This window comes from Bufo gargarizans, chromosome 2 (assembly GCF_014858855.1).
Source record: "Bufo gargarizans isolate SCDJY-AF-19 chromosome 2, ASM1485885v1, whole genome shotgun sequence".
Classification (NCBI taxonomy): domain Eukaryota; kingdom Metazoa; phylum Chordata; class Amphibia; order Anura; family Bufonidae; genus Bufo; species Bufo gargarizans.
Genome location: NC_058081.1, coordinates 710,888,107 through 710,911,939, shown reverse-complemented (window position 1 = coordinate 710,911,939; position 23,833 = coordinate 710,888,107). Strand labels below are relative to the sequence as shown.

Below are 23,833 nucleotides of genomic sequence, written 5' to 3'. Positions count from 1 at the left end.
GTGTTTTCCAATTGGAAGCTATAAGTAACCTTGCTGCCGCCAAAAGGACTCTTACCAGTTTCTTATCAGGTGAGGTCAGGTGGTTAGGGAATGTTTAAAAGTTCAATTTCTGGACTGATGGAAATCTTTGATTTCTCTTTCCCTATAATGGCGTTAATGTTATTAAAGATCTGGGACCAGAATGTTTTTATCTGTGGACACATCCACCAAATGTGTAAGAAGGTGCCGCCCTCTATCCTTAAGACATCTCCAGCATTTGTGAGATGTGTTGCTATACATCTGGCTTAATCTGACTGGTGTGAGATACCATTTAGAAATTACTTTATAGGTATTCTCTTGGATGTTAGAGCATCTTGAGGACCATTTTGGTGACATATTATCCATTTAATGTCTTCTTTTGTGAATTTAATATTTAGGTCTCTTTCCCACTCTCTCAGGAAATATAGCGAGCTCGGTGTTCCATTTAGGAGGAGTTGTTGGCTTATATTATGGATAGGTTTCTTGGGTGTCTGTGATTGTGAGATCAACTTCTCAAACCAGGAAGGATCTCTTGTTTGTTGGTCTGGGTTCATGGCTTTCTTTAACACCTTAGATATAAGATTGTGATGTAGGCTGTTTAGAAGCGGGGTCCTAAGCCTTTCTCTCATTGCAAATAGGTCTGGGATGCTCCCGTCCTCTTCCAAAAGGTCTGCAGGTGGGGTAGTGTCGTGTTGAATTTGTGTTGGGAGGGTTTTGAAGCCTTCACCGGTTGTGAGAAGGCAATCTCCTAGACTTAGTAGATGGGGTGGGTATTTTGAGCAGCTTTCTCTTATAGGCTTTATGTTCCACACGGACATTGTTGCGTTAACTAAAATGTTTTCCTTTTTTGTGACAGGGGCTAATTGAGGGTCTGAGAATACTAGACTTCTTAGAGGGTAGCCGGTTATCTCTTCTTCTAGTTTAATCCACATTTTATGTTTTGGGCGTCTCACCCAGTCAATAATGCGGCAGAGGTGAACAGTTTTGACATATCTATCTAATGAAGGGAAGCCTATACCTCCTTTTGTGAAGGGTAGTTGAATAATTTTGTGAGAAATCCTTGGTTTTAAGTTGCCCCATATGTATTTAGAGCATGTATAAAGGACTCAAGAAAACTTTTTGGGAGTTTAATTGGTAAAATCTGCATTAAGTAAGTGAGTTTAGGGAGTATTAAGGAATTAAACATGTTTTTGCATCCTAGCCATGAGATAAAGGTAGGGGTCCATGAACTCAATAAATTTGGGAGGGAGTCTAGTAGTGGTATGAAGTTCAATTTGTATAGTTTACTAAGGTCTGGCGGAATTTCTACACCTAAAAATTTTAGGGAGTTTCTAGTCCATTGAAAGGCGGAATTGTTTTCTAGGTGTTTAAGTGCTTTATTGGAATAATGTGTACCCATTGCCTGTGACTTGGAGATATTAATTTTGAAATTGGATTTCTCACCGAACCTCTCAAAGGTTTCAATGATATGGTGAAAGTCTAGTTTAGGGTTTGAGATGACCAAAAGTAGGTCGTCTGCGTATGCCGCTTGTTTAATCTCCAAGTCACCACATTTTATGCCATTAATCTCAGGATTCTGCCTGATAGATTGTAGTAGAGGTTCTATTGATAGTATGAATAGAATAGGTGAAAGTGGGCAGCCCTGTCTGGTGCCGTTACTGATATGTACTGCCCGGGACAGAATGTCATTAGCTTTTATGTATGCGGACGGAGAGGCATACATTGAAAAAATTGCTTTGATAAAGGAGTCTGGAAAACCAAACACCTTTAAAGAGTTTGTAATAAAGGGCAAGGCCACTCTATCAAAGGCTTTTTCTGCATCTGTCCCGAGCAGTACAATCAGTGTTTTACGACATTTGGCAAGAACCATTGCATTGATAATCTTATACATACTGTCTTTCCCTTCTCTGCCTGGAACAAATCCAGATTGGTCTGGATGAATCAAGTTTTGTAGTAAGGGTTTTATTCTAGATGAAATAAAGAGATGGGCCTATAACTTGAGCAGAGGGATGGATCTTTGGATGGTTTTGGGATCAATGTAATATGGGCGCTTAGAGTTTGGGGGGTAAAGGGGGTTCCCTTTTTTGATGCTGAGTTATATACTTGGGCCATTTGAGGGGCTAATGTTTCTTTAAAAGTTGTGTAATATATTGCTGGGAGTCCATCCGGACCTGGTGATTTTCCTTTGGCAATTGATTTCAGGGTTTCCATGACCTCTTTCTCCGAAATTGTGTCACATAGTTTGCTTGCTTGCGCTGATAGATGGAAGATTCAGTTTTTGGAGAAATTCTAAGGAAAGTGCATTCTTTTTGTTTATAATCTCCTCCGAATCTGTTGAATTAATGTTTTAAAGATCCGAGTAGAAGTCATGGAAGGCCTGAGCTATCTGGTTGTCATCTCTGAGCGTTTGTTTATTGTTTGTCTTAATAGACGGGATTCTAGATTTACGTTTGCGTTGACGTAATAAGGCTAACATGAATTTGGTAGGTCTGTTGCCATGGGCAAAGAATTTTTGTTTTAAAGCCATATATAGTTTGGCAGATTGTGCATTGAGGTGGTTTTTCAATTCTTCTCTGGCTATATTAAGTTTGTCTAGTATATCTCTTTTTTTTAAGCGTTTATGGGAACATTCCAGATTTGAGATCTTAGTGAGGATTTCGTCAGTTTTTTTTGTCTTATTTTTTTTAATTTGGATGCAAGTGAAATGAATTCACCTCTGATTACTGCTTAGTGGGCTTCCCAAACAAATTGTGTGTGTGTGTGTGGGGGGGGGGGGTCTCATCTTGATTGTTGTGTAGAAAATATTCTTTGAGTTTCTTATTTATGGTCAGGTGAACCTCCGTTGAGCTAAGTAGTGTTTCATTCAAACGTCAGCTAAAATATTTTGGGGATGTGTTTAGAGGTTTGAACGTAAGAAGGACAGGGGTGTGATCTGAGTGTATGAGAGGGCCTATTTTAACTTCAAGACATTGTTGTAAATTGATATTGGGGAGGAAAATATAGTCTAATCTTTGGTAAGAGTTATGGGGGGCTGAGTAATGTGTGAAGTATTTTTCCTTTGGATTAAGTGCTCTCCACACATCCACCAAAGAGCTGTTGTGTAGGGATCTCTTTATGGCATTTAAGACTTTGTTTGGAACTGCTGATTTTCCTGTTGAGGAGTCAATCCGAGGATTCAGGGTGAGGTTAAGGTCTCCTGCTAATATTACAGTTCCTTCTCTAAAGGACTCAAATTCTAGCCAAAATTTGTCCAGCCATAATTTTTGGGCTGAATTAGGGGCATAAATGTTTGCTAAAGTATATAAATGGGAGTTAATTATACCTTTAACCATTATAATTCTTCCTTCTGTATCTGTCACAGTGTTGATGTGTGTGAAGTCTGTGTGATAGTGCTCTGGATATAAAGGATCTAGATAATGGAAGCTCTGCTGTCAATTCTGTAGCATCTTCGTTGTCACTATCTCCTTCTTGTGGTCTCATTGCAGCTTTTGATACTGCACCTTTTGGCGTAGATGTGTGGGCTCCCGATGTGGCTTGAGCTTTTTTCATTATGAATTTATCTAATCCTGTTTGAGACAGGTGTGAGAGTTTAGGTTGGCCTTGATCTTCTTGGCACGGGCCCCTGAATCTTCCCACTTTTACCATAGGTGCTTGAGTCTAGAGACCACTATGTATTAAAGTGTCACCTGTGTCTTGGTAGGTGTGAATGGGTTAAAGCATTTCAAATCTTCAACTGATTAAAGTAAATGCAGACTTTAGTATGTCTGAATGTAGATTGCTAGGATTTCTGCAAGAGCAGGGTTAAACTGGTAGGCTGTGGGTTGCTAGGATAAGTAGATATGGAACCTCATATGAGGCTCCGAAAAAATTGTAGGTAACCTACTATCTGGATCAGATTAAGACTGGATGTGGGGGGAGGGGAAGCGGCTGCAAAGGGGGAGATGAGTCTGTGCTTTAGGTTTGGATTGCTACAGTACCTTATGGACTGGTCAGAACTTGTTAGTCCAATCACGAATTTTCACAGAGTTACTCCGTTTCTTTGCAATCAAGTCCTTAAGGGAGTGGGGTGAAGTGTGCTTGCTCCGATCACTGCTGTGGCGCGTGTCCTGTTCACACAGACTGTGGATGCAATCTCTTGATTAAGTGCAGTTTGTGGCCTCCGAATATAGTAGGTGAGCGGGGATGCGAACCGGGAGTCACGCAATCTGTGTACTTAGAAGGGTCCAGGTGTAATTGCCGCCTATGCGATTGTAACGAAACCGCAGCGTTCGGACCTTGGGCTTTCTAGCACAGCGTACTCCAACTGATTGTTCAGCCGTTTAGGGTTATCAGGAGGGGTAAGATCTTCTTAACGGCGTTAGGATCTTCCCGGTATCGGCATGTTCTTCTTGCGGGAGACCACTGGCAGGTCTGGAGACGGGTGCCTGATGTGATGGCGTCTGAGGATCCGCTCTCCGTCTAGGCCGCAAGGTCAACTGATTCCCAAAAAGGGTCTGAATGGTTCAGAAGACAATGTCTAATCAGTCGTGAGGTTTTTAAAGTCCAGAGATTTATTTGTAAGGCAGGATGCCTTAAGATAGAATCGAGATCGCAGGAGCTCAAGCAAGGCACTTCCTCCCTGTTCGACAGTTGACCACGCCCCCAAAATGGGTGTTTTTTTAAATAAAAAAAATAGAACACCAGTATTTAACGCGTGTATTTCACTCTAAGGCTACTTTCACACTAGCGTTCGATCGGATCCGTTCTGAACGGATCCGATCATAATAATGCAGACGGAGGCTCCGTTCAGAACGGATCCGTCTGCATTATTTTTAGCATATAACAGCTAAGTGTGAAAATAGCCTCGTACGGATCCGTCCAGACTTTCAATGTAAAGTCAATGGGGGACGGATCCGCCTGAAGATTGAGCCATATTGTGGCATCTTCAAACGGATCCGTCCCCATTGACTTACATTGTAAGTCTGGACGGATCCGCACGGATCCGCACGCCTCCGCACGGCCAGGCGGACACCCGAACGCTGCAAGCAGCGTTCAGCTGTCCGCCTGTCCGTGCGGAGGCGAGCGGAGCGGAGGCTGAACGCCGCCAGACTGATGCAGTCTGAGCGGATCCGCTCCATTCAGACTGCATCAGGGCTGGACGGCTGCGTTCGGGTCCGCTCGTGAGCTCCTTCAAACGGAGCTCACGAGCGGACCGACGAACGCTAGTGTGAAAGTAGCCTTACAGATGCAGCAAAGGCTGAAAATTTTGTATTTTGCCCAAAATGGGTGTTTTTTTAAACCCAGAATATTATTACAGTATTTCTAGCTTGCATGTCACACTAACAAAGGCTGCATAGGCCCCGTATGTAGGGTATTGCCAAAAATGGGTGTTTTTTTAAACCAAGAAAATTATTGAAGTATTTAAAGCTTGTCTTTCACACTGACAAATGCTGAAAAGGCCCCAGATGTAGGATCTTGCAAAAAATGGGTGATTTTTTAAACCCAGAAAATTATAGAAGTATTGCAAGCTTGTATTTCACACTGACAAATGCTGCAAAGGCACAAGATGTAGGATATTGCCAAAAGGGTGTTTTTTTTAAACCCAGATTATTATTGCAGTATTTCAAGCTTATATTTGAATGTCACAAATGCACATATGCTGTGCTGGTGCACTGAGCTTGCATATAATGGCCGCCGCCGCCCACCTAACTAACAGAGGGATAAAAGTTATTTTTCTGTGTCACTGGGCTCAGGGCAGGGTAAAAAGTTTGTACACTGCACCCACAAAACTAAATCTATGTAGATAGCTGAGTTAACAAGCACTTCAGATTAAATATTCTTTCCTATTCTCTCCCTCACAGCTGCAGCATCCTATACATACACTAATCAGAGCAGAGTGACGTACAGCGCTACGTGACTCCAGCTTATATAGAGGCTGGGTCACATGCTACACTGGCCAATCACAGCCATGCCAATAGTAGGCATGGCTGTGATGGCTTCTAAGGGCACAAGAGTAAAACGCTTGTTGATTGGCATCGCCGATCACCGAACTCAAACCCAAACTTTTACTGAAAAGTTTGAGTTCAGGTCCGGGGTCCAAAAATCCTAAAGTTCGGTACGAACCCGAACTTTTCAGTTCAGGTTCGCTCAAACCTATAAACCAGCAGGGATAGTATACGCCAACAATGTATTCCACAAGCAGTTGCAACGTCTTCAAGTTGTTGCCTTTAAAGCCTTGTTTTGAAACCCATATGCGACAAATCCTATTTGCAGTTGTTAACCTCCAAGAGTGGCTTACAGGACCAATTTCTATTAATGCCAGATCAGTTGGAAGTACACCTGTCCTTATGGCCTGAGTTATCCTGTAACCATAAGCCTGATCTGTAGAGAGATCTTTGACAACAGTGTCACTCAATGGAACCAAAGGCTCTGGAAAAGATATTCTGACAAATGAGGGATTGATTTCAAGTTCGGTTGCACTATCAAGCATGTTGCCAATTTTACCACTCCACTTGTTGTTAGACAAAGTTTTCCCATCCAACTGTTTGATCAAGTGCCGAAAAAGTAGCTCACTAGTATGAAGAGCACAAACCAACCAGATGAGTTTACGATTTAGCTTTACTTCAACCCAGTGCATGACTACTCTTTCACAACCAGTATTAACATTCGTTGAGTCACCACCAATAGCCTGCAAACTTTTATCAATCTTGTTTTTCTTTAAAAAATCCACAAGATGGTTAGCAATAACTTCAGCGGTTTTCTTTTTCGTTAAAGCTTTCTCTGGAGTAAAATGGCAAAGATACCTTCCACCTGGCTCACTGCAAACAGTGTAAGGCCCCATGCACACAGCCGTGTTTCACGGCCGTGTGCGGGCCGTGGAACCGCGGCCTGGATCCCTCCTGAGAGCAGGAGCGCACGGCGTCACTGGTTGCTATGACGCTGTGCGCTCCCTGCTGCCGGCACAGTACAGTAATACACTGGTATAGATCATACCAGTGTATTACTGTATGGCGGCGGCAGCAGGGAGCGCACGGCGTCATGGCAACCAGTGACGCCGTGCGCTCCTGCTCTCAGGAGGGATCCAGGCCGCGGTTCCACGGCCCGCACACGGCCGTGAAACACGGCCGTGTGCATGGGGCCTAATGCTCTTCTTTCACAATACTTGGAAACTGATGACTCGAGTTATCTGCTTGTAACAGAACTTTAGTGGAATCTTGCCGTCCATCAAAGAAGATACATTCAATCTTGCCTATCCGGCATTGAGCATGAAATTCTTCATCAAGTGATTTCATGATTTTTTCTTGGGCCATATTTACTTTATTGTGATCAACCACAAGTCTCCTTCAGTAATTAATCCAGCATCCAAAAATGCAGATGTTGTAATGGCAGCTGTAGCACGTAGACCGACACCATACCTAATACTTTGCAATGCAATTGTAATCTATTATACTGACTTGTACTTGAAGTAGAAGGTATAATCAGAATCATCACATGGTATCTGTAAAGGTTCTTCAGAATCTTCATCTTCAACATCAGTTGGCTCTTCATCTTCTTCAGAGAATTCCCTCCGGTACCTTTGCTCTGTAAGTTATAGTAGGCGGTGTCTGCCCTTGTCCTGTGGGTGTCTCCTTCTCCTAGGCTGCAGAGCTGGCCAATCGCAGCGCACAGCTCACAGCCTGGGAGTTTTTTTTCTCCCAGGCTGTGAGCTGTGCGCTGCGATTGGCCAGCTCTGCAGCCTAGGAGAAGGAGACGCCCACAGGACAAGGGCAGACACCGCCTACTATAACTTACAGAGCAAAGGTACTGGAGGGCATAACTGGAGAATGGAGCGGCGCCCGGGGATTATAGTAAGTGCAGTGAGATCCCCGGGCGCCGCTCTCCATGTCAGCATACTTAGTTCACATTGTTTTTACAGGTGAAAGGTCCTCTTTAACTCTTCCTTCCTTTTCTGCTTATATTCAGAAATTCTTCTTACTTCATCTTCTTGCCTCTTCTGCTTTTTAATTTGTCTTCTGTGATCAGGTAGATCTGGTAATCCAATTTGATGCTGTCCAACAGATCCAACCTTCTCTCTTTGACCATTAATTAAACACTAGTTCTTTGACAGGGATCTTCATGTCCTTAGAACAAGAGCAGGAGATGTGCACTTCATGTTTACAGTCAGCACCTCCTGGACCTGGACCCTCAAATTCTGAACATAGCTTAATTTTACACTTGCAATTGAGGATGTCAAAGAGCTTGTCTAACGGGGGGGGGGGGGGGGGGGGGGCGGAGCTAGCGCCGGAATAGCATGGACGCTTGAGGCTGCAGCTCCGTTACAGAAATCACCACCGAAGCTCTATGCTCACAAGCTGGCACACCGATCATGGTAAAAATCGGAGGCCCAAGAACCGGAGATCAAGCTGCACAAGACAGGAGAAATCCTACCCCCGGGGAGATGGAAAAATTCATTAAAAAAGCAGCGATGCTGCATGTGTCCAGGGAGCCCAAGATGGCGCCGACTCCTACCCGCGCCCCGTGCTTTAAACAGACCGACCTGTTAGATCAAGCTACAGGCGGTGAAGAAGACACAGACGACCTCCCTATATCACGCAGCTTCTATCCTCCTCCTTGGCATTGGCCCTTGAGCATGGGGCCTAATGCTCTTCTTTCACAATACTTGGAAACTGATGACTCGAGTTATCTGCTTGTAACAGAACTTTAGTGGAATCTTGCCGTCCATCAAAGAAGATACATTCAATCTTGCCTATCCGGCATTGAGCATGAAATTCTTCATCAAGTGATTTCATGATTTTTTCTTGGGCCATATTTACTTTATTGTGATCAACCACAAGTCTCCTTCAGTAATTAATCCAGCATCCAAAAATGCAGATGTTGTAATGGCAGCTGTAGCACGTAGACCGACACCATACCTAATACTTTGCAATGCAATTGTAATCTATTATACTGACTTGTACTTGAAGTAGAAGGTATAATCAGAATCATCACATGGTATCTGTAAAGGTTCTTCAGAATCTTCATCTTCAACATCAGTTGGCTCTTCATCTTCTTCAGAGAATTCCCTCCGGTACCTTTGCTCTGTAAGTTATAGTAGGCGGTGTCTGCCCTTGTCCTGTGGGTGTCTCCTTCTCCTAGGCTGCAGAGCTGGCCAATCGCAGCGCACAGCTCACAGCCTGGGAGTTTTTTTTCTCCCAGGCTGTGAGCTGTGCGCTGCGATTGGCCAGCTCTGCAGCCTAGGAGAAGGAGACGCCCACAGGACAAGGGCAGACACCGCCTACTATAACTTACAGAGCAAAGGTACTGGAGGGCATAACTGGAGAATGGAGCGGCGCCCGGGGATTATAGTAAGTGCAGTGAGATCCCCGGGCGCCGCTCTCCATGTCAGCATACTTAGTTCACATTGTTTTTACAGGTGAAAGGTCCTCTTTAACTCTTCCTTCCTTTTCTGCTTATATTCAGAAATTCTTCTTACTTCATCTTCTTGCCTCTTCTGCTTTTTAATTTGTCTTCTGTGATCAGGTAGATCTGGTAATCCAATTTGATGCTGTCCAACAGATCCAACCTTCTCTCTTTGACCATTAATTAAACACTAGTTCTTTGACAGGGATCTTCATGTCCTTAGAACAAGAGCAGGAGATGTGCACTTCATGTTTACAGTCAGCACCTCCTGGACCTGGACCCTCAAATTCTGAACATAGCTTAATTTTACACTTGCAATTGAGGATGTCAAAGAGCTTGTCTAACGGGGGGGGGGGGGGGCGGAGCTAGCGCCGGAATAGCATGGACGCTTGAGGCTGCAGCTCCGTTACAGAAATCACCACCGAAGCTCTATGCTCACAAGCTGGCACACCGATCATGGTAAAAATCGGAGGCCCAAGAACCGGAGATCAAGCTGCACAAGACAGGAGAAATCCTACCCCCGGGGAGATGGAAAAATTCATTAAAAAAGCAGCGATGCTGCATGTGTCCAGGGAGCCCAAGATGGCGCCGACTCCTACCCGCGCCCCGTGCTTTAAACAGACCGACCTGTTAGATCAAGCTACAGGCGGTGAAGAAGACACAGACGACCTCCCTATATCACGCAGCTTCTATCCTCCTCCTTGGCATTGGCCCTTGAGCCTCTGAGCTCCGATCTTGCGGCCATCAAACAGGAAATATCACAGGTGGGCTGCCAGGTGGAAACGTTAGAAGGCACACAAGAAGCCATCATCAGACACCAAACCGAAGTATTACAGCGGTTCCTGATCATCCAGCAAAAGATGAACAGCCTCTGCAATTCCTTGGAAGACCAGGAAAATAGAGGTAGGCGAAACAACTTACGTTTCCGCGGTGTCCCCCGAAACTGTGGACACAGGAGACATCCCAAGCACCGTGGTGCAAATTTGTATGTCACTTCTTGGCCCAGAAACAGCCCATGAAATTATCCTTGAGAGGGCCCGCCGAGCCCTAAGGCCTAAGCCTGCTGCCACAGCCCCACCAAGGGACATCATATGTAAATTTCTCAGCTTCCCGGTTAAAGAAGCAGTCATCATTAAAGCCCGCCAATCTGGTAAAGTGACCTGGGATGGCCATGATATACAAATCTTCCAGGATCTGGCCCAATCCACCCTGGATAAAAGAAGAGCTTTGGGCCCGCTGACAAGATGGCTCAGAGATCATAGGATTCCCTACAGATGGACATTTCCTTTTGGTCTTTCATTTATGTATGAAGGCCGCAGACTCTCAGTCTCCAACTATGCAGATCTGAGCTCAATTTTCGATCACTTACAGATTGAACCCCTGGAGATAGAAAACTGGGACCTCATCCAGGACTTATCCAACCTCCCTGACATTCCACAACCAGGCATCTGGGAGCGTCAACGTACCCCAAAACGTCAAAGGAGCCCCAAGAATCCCAGAAGAACCTCGTCCAGAAGACTACCTATGGACAATTGAATAAATCTTCACAAGTCCGACCGGATCCGCCAGATCATTAACAAAATGGTGATTTCTAACATGTTCCTCTCCCCCCCCCCCCATTACATCTTAGGTTTTACCATGCCTATCACTATATTGTTGACATTAGGTATACTACCTTATTGTTATATTGTTAATCCCTCTGTTCCAGGATGTATAATACCCTGCAGAAAAGAATAATGTTATGTATTTTTCTGTAGTTTCTTACAGGCTTGAGATAGGTGCCCCTCGTGGTGGGAGACGCGGAGCGGTCCCACTCTATTTATAATGTAATATGGCAGACATACAAATCACCTCTTATAATGTAAAAGGCTTTAACGCCCCTTCCAAACGCTGCCAAATTCTTTCAGAGTTAAGGAAAATGGGCTGCTCCGTGGTCCTCCTCCAGGAGACGCACTTCAGGGTAAATCACTTCCCGAATTTATCTCACTCTTGCTTCCCTACCTGGTATCATTGTGGTACTAACTCATCCGCCTCCAGAGGAGTCAGCGTAGGCTTTAGTAAAAACACTCCTTTCACCTACATAGATCATATGCTGGACCCTGAGGGCAGATTTATTTTCTTAAAAGGTTGCATAGCAAATCAGACATACACATTTATTAATGTGTATGCTCCAAATGTCAACCAGGTTACATGGCTACACAATATTCTCCAAACAATTGATCATTTCAGAGAAGGAGTGACCATTATGGGAGGCGACCTGAATCTTACTCTGGTTCCCCCGGCAGATTCTTCTTCCCAAAAATCTGCTATCTCAAATAAAGCCCTAAGCAAACTGAGGAAATCCCTCCATGAACGTCGCCTGGTTGACATCTGGAGATCCCTAAACCCTACAGTTAGGGATTATACATTTTACTCAAACCCACACAGTTCATATCAACGCTTAGACTACTTTCTTATATCATCTGACCATATCCAACTATGTTCTAAGGCCCAGATTGGTTCTATTAGCCTCTCCGACCATGCCCCTATATGGATTAATATTCTCACACCTGACAGACCCATCAATTCTTACAGTTGGAGACTCAATGAGCTGTTGATCCAATCCCCAGAAAACAAAGAAAAGGTCCTCAAATGGCTGAGAGACTTTTTCTCATCCAACAATACCCCCAGTATTCACCCCTATACCTTATGAGACACCCATAAAGCATATATCCAGGGTCAACTTATAAGTCTAGGTTCTTTTACAAAGAAATTAAGACTTGCCCGCATAGATTCTCTCTTAAAGAACATCAGAGATATTAAGATCCTCCACAAAAGATCCCTATTAGACTCCCACATGACAAAACTTACGCTCCTCAGGGCTGAATTAAAAAATCTTCTAAACACTCAATCGACCAAATTTTACAATACAAATATTTTGCCCACGATGACAAGGTGTCCAAATTCATGATGTCCAGAATTAAAAAAAAGAAAGGCCCAAAATTTCATCAGCAAAATTAGCAATAAGGAAGGTGACATACTCTCTAATACTGAAGAAATAGCCCGGAGGTTCTCTGAGTTCTATCGCTCCCTTTATAACCTTCCTACCCAGGATAGTACTACCACAAACATCACACATCATGATTCAATAAAACTCTTCCTCCCCTCCATAGACATGCCCCGAATGACCGACACCCACATTAATACCCTAAATTCCCCATTTACTTACGAGGAACTACATTTGGCTATAAAACAACTCCCAAAAGGTAAGGCCCCCGGCCCTGACGGGTTCCCAGCTCTATACTACCACTCTTTTCAATCCATTCTATTGCCACACTTACTTAATGTCTGTAACTAGAGTTGAGCGAACACCTGGATGTTCGGGTTCGAGAAGTTCGGCCGAACTTCCCGAAAATGTTCGGGTTCGGGATCCGAACCCGATCCGAACTTCGTCCCGAACCCGAACCCCATTGAAGTCAATGGGGACCCGAACTTTTCGGCACTAAAACGGCTGTAAAACAGCCCAGGAAAGGGCTAGAGGGCTGCAAAAGGCAGCAACATGTAGGTAAATTCCCTGCAAACAAATGTGGATAGGGAAATGAATTAAAATAAAAATTAAATAAATAAAAATTAACCAAAATCAATTGGAGAGAGGTCCCATAGCAGAGAATCTGGCTTCCCGTCACCCACCACTGCAACAGTCCATTCTCAGATATTTAGGCCCCGGCACCCAGGCAGAGGAGAGAGGTCCCGTAACAGAGGATCTGGCTTCATGTCAGCAGAGAATCAGTCTGCATGTCATAGCAGAGAATCAGGCTTCACGTCACCCACCACTGCAACAGTCCATTGTCATAAATTTAGGCCCAGCACCCAGGCAGAGGAGAGAGGTCCCGTAACAGACAATCTGGCTTCATGTCAGCAGAGAATTAGTCTGCATGTCATAGCAGAGAATCAGGCTTCACGTCAGCCACCAATGCAACAGTCCATTGTCAGATATTTAGGCCCAGCACCCAGGCAGAGGAGAGAGGTCTCGTAACAGAGGATCTGGCTTCATGTCAGCAGAGAATCGGTCTGCATGTCATAGCAGAGAATCAGTCTTCATGTCATAGCAGAGAATCAGGCTTCACGTCACCCACCACTGTAAGAGTCCATTTTCATAAATTTAGGCCCAGCACCCAGGCAGAGGAGAGAGGTCCCGTAACAGAGGATCTGGCTTCATGTCAGCAGAGAATCAGTCTGCATGTCATAGCAGAGAATCAGGCTTCACGTCAGCCACCACTGCAACAGTCCATTGTCATAAATTTAGGCCCAGCACCCAGGCAGAGGAGAGAGGTCCCATAACAGACAATCTGGCTTCATGTCAGCAGAGAATTAGTCTGCATGTCATAGCAGAGAATCAGGCTTCACGTCAGCCACCAATGCAACAGTCCATTGTCAGATATTTAGGCCCAGCACCCAGGCAGAGGAGAGAGGTCCCGTAACAGAGGATCTGGCTTCATGTCAGCAGAGAATCAGTCTTCATATCATAGCAGAGAATCAGGCTTCACGTCACCCACCACTGCAACAGTCCATTTTCATAAATTTAGGCCCAGCACCCAGGCAGAGGAGAGAGGTCCCGTAACAGAGGATCTGGCTTCATGTCAGCAGAGAATCAGTCTGCATGTCATAGCAGAGAATCAGGCTTCATGTCACCCACCACTGCAACAGTCCATTGTCATAAATTTAGGCCCAGCACCCAGGCAGAGGAGAGAGGTCCCGTAACAGACAATCTGGCTTCATGTCAGCAGAGAATTAGTCTGCATGTCATAGCAGAGAATCAGGCTTCACGTCAGCCACCAATGCAACAGTCCATTGTCAGATATTTAGGCCCAGCACCCAGGCAGAGGAGAGAGGTCTCGTAACAGAGGATCTGGCTTCATGTCAGCAGAGAATCGGTCTGCATGTCATAGCAGAGAATCAGTCTTCATGTCATAGCAGAGAATCAGGCTTCACGTCACCCACCACTGTAAGAGTCCATTTTCATAAATTTAGGCCCAGCACCCAGGCAGAGGAGAGAGGTCCCGTAACAGAGGATCTGGCTTCATGTCAGCAGAGAATCAGTCTGCATGTCATAGCAGAGAATCAGGCTTCACGTCAGCCACCACTGCAACAGTCCATTGTCATAAATTTAGGCCCAGCACCCAGGCAGAGGAGAGAGGTCCCGTAACAGACAATCTGGCTTCATGTCAGCAGAGAATTAGTCTGCATGTCATAGCAGAGAATCAGGCTTCACGTCAGCCACCAATGCAACAGTCCATTGTCAGATATTTAGGCCCAGCACCCAGGCAGAGGAGAGAGGTCCCGTAACAGAGGATCTGGCTTCATGTCAGCAGAGAATCAGTCTGCATGTCATAGCAGAGAATCAGTCTTCACGTCACCCAACATTGGAACAGTCCATTGGCATATATTTAGGCCCTGGCACCCAGACAGAGGAGAGGTTCATTCAACTTTGGGTAGCCTCGCAATATAATGGTAAAATGAAAATAAAAATAGGATTGAATGAGGAAGTGCCCTGGAATCCAATAATATATGGTTAAGGGGAGGTAGTTAATGTCTAATCTGGACAAGGGACGGACAGGTCCTGTGGGATCCATGCCTGGTTCATTTGTATGAACGTCAGCTTGTCCACATTGGCTGTAGACAGGCGGCTGCGTTTGTCTGTAATGACGCCCCCTGCCGTGCTGAATACACGTTCAGACAAAACGCTGGCCGCCGGGCAGGCCAGCACCTCCAAGGCATAAAAGGCTAGCTCTGGCCACGTGGACAATTTAGAGACCCAGAAGTTGAATGGGGCCGAACCATCAGTCAGTACGTGGAGGGGTGTGCACACGTACTGTTCCACCATGTTAGTGAAATGTTGCCTCCTGCTAACACGTTGCGTATCAGGTGGTGGTGCAGTTAGCTGTGGCGTGTTGACAAAAGTTTTCCACATCTCTGCTATGCTAACTCTGCCCTCAGAGGAGCTGGCCGTGACACAGCTGCCTTGGCGACCTCTTGCTCCTCCTCTGCCTTGGCCTTGGGCTTCCACTTGTTCCCCTGTGACATTTGGGAATGCTCTCAGTAGCGCGTCTACCAACGTGCGCTTGTACTCGCGCATCTTCCTATCACGCTCCAGTGCAGGAAGTAAGGTGGGCACATTGTCTTTGTAGCGTGGATCCAGCAGGGTGGCAACCCAGTAGTCCGCACAGGTTAAAATGTGGGCAACTATGCTGTCGTTGCGCAGGCACTGCAGCATGTAGTCGCTCATGTGTGCCAGGCTGCCCAGGGGTAAGGACAAGCTGTCCTCTGTGGGACGCGTATCGTCATCGTCCTGCCTTTCCCCCCAGCCACGCACCAGTGATGGACCCGAGCTGCGTTGGGTGCCACCCCGCTGTGACCATGCTTCATCCTCATCCTCCTCCACCTCCTCCTCATCCTCGTCCTCCAGTAGTGGGCCCTTGCTGGCCACATTTGTACCTGGCCTCTGCTGTTGCCAAAAACCTCCCTCTGAGTCACTTCGAAGAGACTGGCCTGAAAGTGCTAAAAATGACCCCTCTTCCTCCTCCTCCTCCTCCTCCTCCTGGGCCACCTCCTCTTCCATCATCGCCGTAAGTGTTTTCTCAAGGAGACATAGAAGTGGTATTGTAACGCTGATAATGGCGTCATCGCCATCGTGGTGCTGTTCTGTAGTGCGACTGACCCGTGCGTGCTGCAGCTGAAACTCCACTATGGCCTGCTGCTGCTCGCACAGTCTGTCCAGCATGTGCAAGGTGGAGTTCCACCTGGTGGGCACGTCGCATATGAGGCGGTGAGCGGGAAGGCCGAAGTTACGCTGTAGCGCAGACAGGCGAGCAGCAGCAGGATGTGAACGCCGGAAGCGCGAACAGATGGCCCGCACTTTATGCAGCAGCTCTGACATGTCGGGGTAGTTGTAAATGAACTTCTGCACCACCAAATTCAGCACATGCGCCAAGCAAGGGATGTGCGTCAAATTGGCTAGTCCCAGAGCTGCAACGAGATTTCGCCCATTATCACACACCACCAGGCCGGGCTTGAGGCTCACCGGCAGCAACCACTCGTCGGTCTGTTGTTCTATACCCCACCACAACTCCTGTGCGGTGTGGGGCCTGTCCCCCAAACATATGAGTTTCAGAATGGCCTGCTGACTTTACCCCGGGCTGTGCTGAAGTTGGTGGTGAAGGTGTGTGGCTGACTGGATGAGCAGGTGGAAGAAGAGGAGGAGGAAGCCGAGTAGGAGGAGGTGGCAACAGGAGGCAAAGAATGTTGCCCTGCGATCCTTGGCGGCGGAAGGACGTGCGCCAAACAGCTCTCCGCCTGGGGCCCAGCTGCCACTACATTTACCCAGTGTGCAGTTAGGGAGATATAGCGTCCCTGGCCGTGCTTACTGGTCCACGTATCTGTGGTTAGGTGGACCTTGCTACAGATGGCGTTGCGCAGTGCACACTTGATTTTATCGGATACTAGGTTGTGCAGGGAAGGCACGGCTCTCTTGGAGAAGTAGTGGCGGCTGGGAACAACATACTGTGGGACAGCAAGCGACATGAGCTGTTTGAAGCTGTCTGTGTCCACCAGCCTAAATGACAGCATTTCATAGGCCAGTAGTTTAGAAATGCTGGCATTCAGGGATAGGGATCGAGGGTGGCTAGGTGGGAATTTACGCTTTCTCTCAAATGTTTGTGAGATGGAGAGCTGAACGCTGCCGTGTGACATGGTTGAGACGCTTGGTGACGGAGGTGGCGGTGGTGTTGGTGGTACATCCCCTGTTTGCTGGGCGGCAGGTGCAAACGTTCCTCCAGAGGCGGAGGAAGAGGCCGAGGCGGCAGCAGCAGAAGAGGCCGAGGCAGCAGCAGCAGAAGAGGTAGCAGGGGGAGCCTGAGTGACTTCCTTGGTTTTAAGGTGTTTACTCCACTGCAGTTCATGCTTTGCATGCAGGTGCCTGGTCATGCAGGTTGTGCTCAGGTTCAGAACGTTAATGCCTCGCTTCAGGCTCTGATGGCACAGCGTGCAAACCACTCGGGTCTTGTCGTCAGCACATTGTTTGAAGAAGTGCCATGCCAGGGAACTCCTTGAAGCTGCCTTTGGGGTGCTCGGTCCCAGATGGCGGCGGTCAGTAGCAGGCGGAGTCTCTTGGCGGCGGGTGTTCTGCTTTTGCCCACTGCTCCCTCTTTTGCTACGCTGTTGGCTCGGTCTCACCACTGCCTCTTCCCCCGAACTGTGAAAGTCAGTGGCACGACCTTCATTCCATGTGGGGTCTAGGACCTCATCGTCCCCTGCATCGTCTTCCACCCAGTCTTGATCCCTGACCTCCTGTTCAGTCTGCACACTGCAGAAAGACGCAGCAGTTGGCACCTGTGTTTTGTCATCATCAGAGACATGCTGAGGTGGTATTCCCATGTCCTCATCATCAGGAAACATAAGTGGTTGTGCGTCAGTGCAGTCTATGTCTTCCACCGCTGGGGAAGGGCTAGGTGGATGCCCTTGGGAAACCCTGCCAGCAGAGTCTTCAAACAGCATAAGAGACTGCTGCATAACTTGAGGCTCAGACAGTTTCCCTGATATGCATGGGGGTGATGTGACAGACTGATGGGGTTGGTTTTCAGGCGCCATCTGTGCGCTTTCTGCAGAAGACTGGGTGGGAGATAATGTGAACGTGCTGGATCCACTGTCGGCCACCCAATTGACTAATGCCTGTACCTGCTCAGGCCTTACCATCCTTAGAACGGCATTGGGCCCCACCATATATCGCTGTAAATTCTGGCGGCTACTGGGACCTGAGGTAGTTGGTACACTAGGACGTGTGGATGTGGCAGAACGGCCACGTCCTCTCCCAGCACCAGAGGGTCCACTAACACCACCACGACCATGTCCACGTCCGCATCCCTTACTAGATGTTTTCCTCATTGTTATGGTTCACCACAACAACAAAAATATTATTTGGCCCAATGTATTGTATTCAAATTCAGCGGGATATAAATTTGAGGCCTAGTATTTAGGCGCTGGGTGACCGGTATGGATTTAGTGACAGAATTAGACTTGGAAATGCACAGTAGCGTGTGTGTGAAGTTATTCTGAATGACCCTATGTGCACCTTGAATATTATATACCCTTTTATGGATAGATTTCAAATAGCTCTGATATAGCAGAAACCACTAAATTATGAAATTGCTAAATTGGGAATTGTATTTCAACCCAGAACAAAAAATGTGCTTTGACGGACACTAAATAACTTGCCCATCCACAACAGGACAGCGGTAACGACAGATTTAGCGGGATATAAATTTGAGGCCTAGTATTTAGGCGCTGGGTGACCGGTATGGATTTAGTGACAGAATTAGACTTGGAAATGCACAGTAGCGTGTGTGTGAAGTTATTCTGAATGACCCTATGTGCACCTTGAATATTATATACCCTTTTAGGGATAGATTTCAAATAGCTCTGATACAGCAGAAACCACTAAATTATGAAATTGCTAAATTGGGAATTGTATTTCAACCCTGAACAAAAAATGTGCTTTGACGGACACTAAATAACTTGCCCAGCCACAACAGTACATCGGTAACGACAGATTTAGCGGGATATAAATTTGAGGCCTAGTATTTAGGCGCTGGGTGACCGGTATGGATTTAGTGACAGAATTAGACTGGGATATGGCCAAAAAATAACCACACTATTGCTGGTTAAATGCACTTGGTGTGACAGCTTGACCAACCACACTACTGAGGGTTAAATGCACTTGGTGACGGGCGCAGCTTGCCCCTGATGTAGTATATGGCCAGAAAATGAACAGACTATTGCTGGTTAAATGCACTTGGTGTGACAGCTTGACCAACCACACTACTGAGGGTTAAATGCACTTGGTGACGGGCGCAGCTTGCCCCTGATGTAGTATATGGCCAAAAAATGAACAGACTATTGCTGGTTAAATGCACTTGGTGTGACAGCTTGACCAACCACACTACTGAGGGTTAAATGCACTTGGTGACTGGCGCAGCTTGCCCCTGATTTAGTATATGGCCAAAAAATTAACAGACTATTGCTGGTTAAATGCACTTGGTGTGACAGCTTCACCCTGATGTAGGCTTTAGCCAAAAAACAACCACACCATTGAGGGTTAAATGCACTTGGTGACAGGCGCAGCTTGCCCCTGATGTAGTTTATGGCCAAAAAATGAACAGACTATTGCTGGTTAAATGCACTTGGTGTGACAGCTTCACCCTGATGTAGGCTTTAGCCAACAAACAACCACACCATTGAGGGTTAAATGCACTTGGTCGCAGCTTGGATGCACTTGGTCGCAGCACCGCACAAGACACAAAATGGCCGCCGATCACCCCAGAAAAAAGTGACTGACAAACGCTCTGGGCAGCCTAAAAACAGTGAGCAATTGAGTATCAGCAGCTCAATGATGCACAGCTGCAGATCGATCAATTAATCAAGTCCTTTGGAGGAGTTAATCTGCCTTATCTCGCCCTACTGTCGCAGCCGCAACCTCTCCCTACGCTAATCAGAGCAGAGTGACGGGCGGCGCTATGTGACTCCAGCTTAAATAGAGGCTGGGTCACATGGTGCTCTGGCCAATTACAGCCATGCCAATAGTAGGCATGGCTGTGACGGCCTCTTGGGGCAAGTAGTATGACGCTTGTTGATTGGCTGCTTTGCAGCCTTTCAAAAAGCGCCAAGAAAGCGTCACAAAAGCACCAAGAAAGCGACGAACACCGAACCCGAACCCGGACTTTTACGAAAATGTCCGGGTTCGGGTCCGTGTCACGGACACCCCAAAATTCGATACGAACCCGAACTATACAGTTCGAGTTCGCTCATCCCTATCTGTAACCAAACCCTACAGGGCGACCCTCTCTCCCATGAAATGGCAAAGGCCAATATCACCATTATCCCCAAAGAGGGGAAAGACCCTACAGAATGTGGCAATTATCGCCCTATCTCTTTATTAAATTTAGATTTAAAACTGTTGGCTAAATTATTAGCCAATCGCCTTGCCCCCATTCTCCCTCAACTTATCCATAGAGATCAAACAGGCTTTATCAAGGGTAGAGAGGGAAAAGACAATACAGCCAGAGTCTTGAACGTATTGTTACATGCCTCAAGACTCCACCATCCCTTAGTCTTGGTCAGCACCGATGCTGAAAAAGCTTTTGAGTACATTGGAACTATATGTACCGTACCATGGAACATTTTGGAATTCCTAATACCTTTATAAGCTCTGTCCAAGCCATGTACACTAATGCCTCAGCATCGGTGCTGATCAACAACACTATATCTCATCCTTTTCCCATAAAAAATGGTACCAGGCAGGGGTGCCCCCTGTCCCCTTGATTTTCGTTTTGATTTTAGAACCCCTTCTCTCTCTTATACGCAGTGATGACATTATTAAAGGCCCAAAATTGGGAGACCAGAAACACAAAACTGAATTAGCCCTCTCCTCCCCCTTTAATTGGGACTCCCCCTATATATTGTATCTGGGAGTCAAGATACACCCTGATATTACATCTCTGTATAAACTAAACTATACCCCCTGCTTAGCTCGATAAAACGTCAACTAGAAGCTTTAAACCCCCCTTTACTTTCTTGGTTTGGACGTAAAAACATGGTCATGTCCCTCGTTCTACCTAGATTAACATACCTCCTCCAGGTCCTCCCCATACCCATACCTAACTCCTTTTTTCAATCTCTGGGACAATCCATACGCTCCTTCATATGGAACGGTAAAAAGGCAAGGCTCAATATTAACACCCTCCAGAGACCCAGACCTCAAGGAGGCATAGGCCTCCCCAACCCCCAATTGTACAATAAAGCTATACTTCTCTCCAGAGCCCTGGACTGGTTTAGGAACCCTGAGCAGAAATCCTGGGTTGGTATGGAGACCCCTGCTTACCTCCCGACATTAAAAATGAGTATTGCTAGTTTAAAAACTTTTACGAATGGCGTAATTTTTTTTTACATATTTTATAGTATAATATAAGTATATTTTTAACCTTAGAGCAGAAGTACAGACAGAAATAATGAGAAAGCACTTCTTGAAAGAAGACAGTTTGCTGCGAATTTTGCATAAAACGTCAAAATATCACAAAAGTAGCTATTTACCAAGCAAAACAATGTAATTTCCATTCATTGTAAATATTATTGTGAATTGCTAACCAAAACACAACTTTTTGACCACCCTAATTTTTTGAAAGACAAAGTCAAAAAATTGGACACGCCCTAGTATAGCAATGCACAACACCTGATACTTACCTAGACTCATGATCGGATCAACTTCTTGCAATGTGAGGCGTGGATCCACTTTGGTCTTCCCTCCAATTTCACAGATGTTGGTGTGGTTAGCTGGACTTGGAATGGCCCATCAAACCTAGGATCCAAAGCCTTTCTCACATGCCTTTTGACCGTAACCTAATCTCCAGGTTTCAACGCGTGAGTCCCTTCCAATAAAGAAGGATCTGGAATGGAATTGAAAACACGATTGTGAGTCTGCTGTAACCACCTGTACAATGCTCCCACATACTGTGTCATATCAGAATGAATAGCCTGAAGCTGTTGGGGAAAATATAGGCCCGTCCTTGGAGCTGTGCCAAACAATACCTCATATGGACTTAACTGAGTTTTCCTGTGGGGAGATACTCTGACCGAGTATAATGCTATGGGTAAACATTCAGTCCATGGCTTTCCTGTCTCTGCCATGGCTTTCTGGATCTTTAACTTTAGAGTTCCGTTCATGCGTTCCACCTTGCCGCTCCTTTGCGGTCTGTGAGCCGTGTGAAACGCTTGCTCTATACCTAGAGCATGAAGTATCTCTTGTAATACTTCTGAAGTGAAATGAGTACCTCTATCACTTTCAATTACTTCTGGAACCCCAAATCTACACACTACTTCAGATAAGATCTTCTTGGCAACAGTGTTTGCATTTGTCTCAGCCGTTGGCCAAGCTTCTGACCACCCTGAAAAGAGGTCCACACATACCAGAACATACTCATATGGGCCTACCTTAGGAAGTTTGAAGTTGATTTGCAGTCTCTGGAATGGGTATAAGGGCTTTGGAGTGCACTTTGGGGGCACCTTAACCTTCTCCCTATGTTATGGCAAGCACAGACCATGCACCCCTGGACAAACTTTGCAGCAGCATTGTTGAACCCTGGGGCCACCCATCCTTGATTTACCAAACTCACCATTGCTTCTTTGGACTGGTGGGTGAGGCCATGGGACAAGGCACACATCATTGGGGATAGTGCCCTAGAAGGGCAAAGCCTATCATTTACAGCATATAAACCCTCCTTATTCTTCTTAGCCTCTCTTCTTACCCACTCTTCTTTTTCCTGCTTCAGAGTTTGTTCTTGGAATTTCTGGAGCACATCCAGATCCACCTCCCCTACAAGTGGCACTGTGTCCACTGCATAACCTGCTATAGGGAGGGGTAGCAGAGCAGCGTGCTTTGCAGCCAGTGGCATAGCTTGGGCTGCCAGCACCCGGGGAAAGCCAAGTATTGTGCCTTCCCTCCTAACCTGTAACCACACCCCTTTTTTACAGATAATGTAGTAGATGTCACCCGCAGTCCTATGTAACACCACAGATAACACAGTGATAACTCTTTGAGTACAAATAATGTAGTAGATGGGTGTGAGGCCCCAGTATTCAGAACACACACAGTGTGATCTGAAGTCTGGGACCAGGATGCGGCAGGGTGTGCCAAATTCTATATCCATCACCCCAAACCCTACCGTAAACAGATATGTGGATGGACATTACATACATTGCTATGATATATACAGTAGACTACACCAGCACATACCTCATACATCCAATGACATCTCCTGTGATGTAGACTTTCCTAAGCGTCTTCATTCGGAGATTAGACCGCCATGACACCTTCTTTCAGCAGCGTCTCGGCAGAGTGTCACAGATTTTTTTTTTAGATTCCTCACTTTATTATCATCCTTCCCCTCCTGGTGCCTCAACACTGTCATCCTGTTGCTACCTCCAATACTGTGCTTGTACCAGATAGCTCTCCATAATATTATTCTCCCTGTATATTATAATCCCCCTGTATTATTATTATTATTATTATTATTATAATGGCCCCCTCTGTATTATTATAATGCCCCCTCTGTGTTATTATAATGGCCCTCTCTGTATTATTATTATGGCCCCCTCTGTACTATTATTATTATTGCCCCCTCTGTATTATTATCATAATGGCCTCTGTTGTATTATTATTATTATTATAATGGCCTCCTCTGTATTATAATAGACCCCACTGTAGTAGTATTATTTTGGACACTCTGTATAATGATTTTTTATGAACATAAAATGGCCCTTTATTTAATAATTATACAGAGGGTCCATAATAATAATAATAATAATAATAATAATAATACTACAGTGGAGCCATTATAATACAGAGGGGTCA

At 45.9% G+C, this 23,833-nt stretch overlaps 1 protein-coding gene across 1 annotated transcript in view; it reads left to right on the top strand.

The window, feature by feature from the left end:
- Nucleotides 1-23,833, top strand: part of LOC122926344 (IgGFc-binding protein-like) — a 205,581-nt gene that overhangs the window by 179,394 nt on the left and 2,354 nt on the right. The gene's annotated exons all lie outside the window — the stretch shown is intronic.